Below are 1,123 nucleotides of genomic sequence, written 5' to 3' on the forward strand. Positions count from 1 at the left end.
ACTGGAATCTGTAATATGGAAAGGTCTAGCAAATCTTTGCAATTAAATACTCTGCTTGAGTGAACGCCATGTGCAAATACTGTTAATAAATTGTATTTAATATCTGTGGAATGAGAAGAAAGTTCATTAATGGAAGAACAGTAACATGAATATAGTATTATTATTCCCCTATGTCCCCTGCAATCATGAATATATACAACAAATGTTATTTTTTATCGTCAGGCCTTTACTTCATGTTAGGGAAGTTTAAAGCAAACTGTTTTGTGCTTCATACCATGTGCTTTGTACCTCTTCCCCAAGAGGCCACAAATTGGTGATGAAAATGTGGTTTCTGGAGTAATGACCTGTGTCATTTTTGCCCGAATCAATCAAGCTAAGCACATGTGAAAGTGTTTGCAGAATCAGGCGTTCAAGAGAGTGCAGGACTGAGGCTATTAGCACTTTTAGCTGAGAAACTAGTGCTTCATCTTGCAGGAGGTAATGTCTGCTTCTGTTACTGAAATTTGCCAGCAGTATTTATTGCACAACTGCATGTAACTAAAACCAACTAAGCTGGAGGCAAGAGCAAGTTACACAAAGACTATCTGCTTATTTGAGAACAAATCCCAAAGAACAGTGGTGTACTGTTTAAACAGAAACTTCCTGAATTTTGTATTATTTAGTCTTTACRTGCACTTTTATCAGCATGCTTCAAACCAGTTTTGCACCACTCACGTTGCATTTCGGCTCTTCCCCCTTCCCTCTGGGAGCCGGGGAGGGGCAGTCCCCCTCTCCTCCGTGCTCCGCGAGCCCCGCACGGGTTAGCTCCGCGCGGTGACCCCTTCCGCCCCCCTTCCCTCACCCGCGCTTTTTACGCTCGCAAGGCAGACGAGTTTGGGGTTATTTCACAGAAAAGCCGCGTTGAACCTAGTGCGCTGACGCGGAACACCAAAGAGTGAAATAAGAATCTGAAAGAGCACGCGGCGGAGATAAACGGGTAGTTTGGGAAAATTAAAAAATACGTGAATTTGGGGACGAAGAGGCCACCAGGCGGGCAGCGGCGGGCGCCGGCTCCGCCCGCGCGGAACGGCCGCTCCGTGCGAAGGCCGCGCCGCAGCCCCGCGCTTCCCCCTCCTTCCTCCCG

This window comes from Rhea americana, unplaced genomic scaffold (assembly GCF_003343005.1).
Source record: "Rhea americana isolate MKP2758 unplaced genomic scaffold, rheAme1 scaffold_67, whole genome shotgun sequence".
Classification (NCBI taxonomy): Eukaryota; Metazoa; Chordata; class Aves; order Rheiformes; family Rheidae; genus Rhea; species Rhea americana.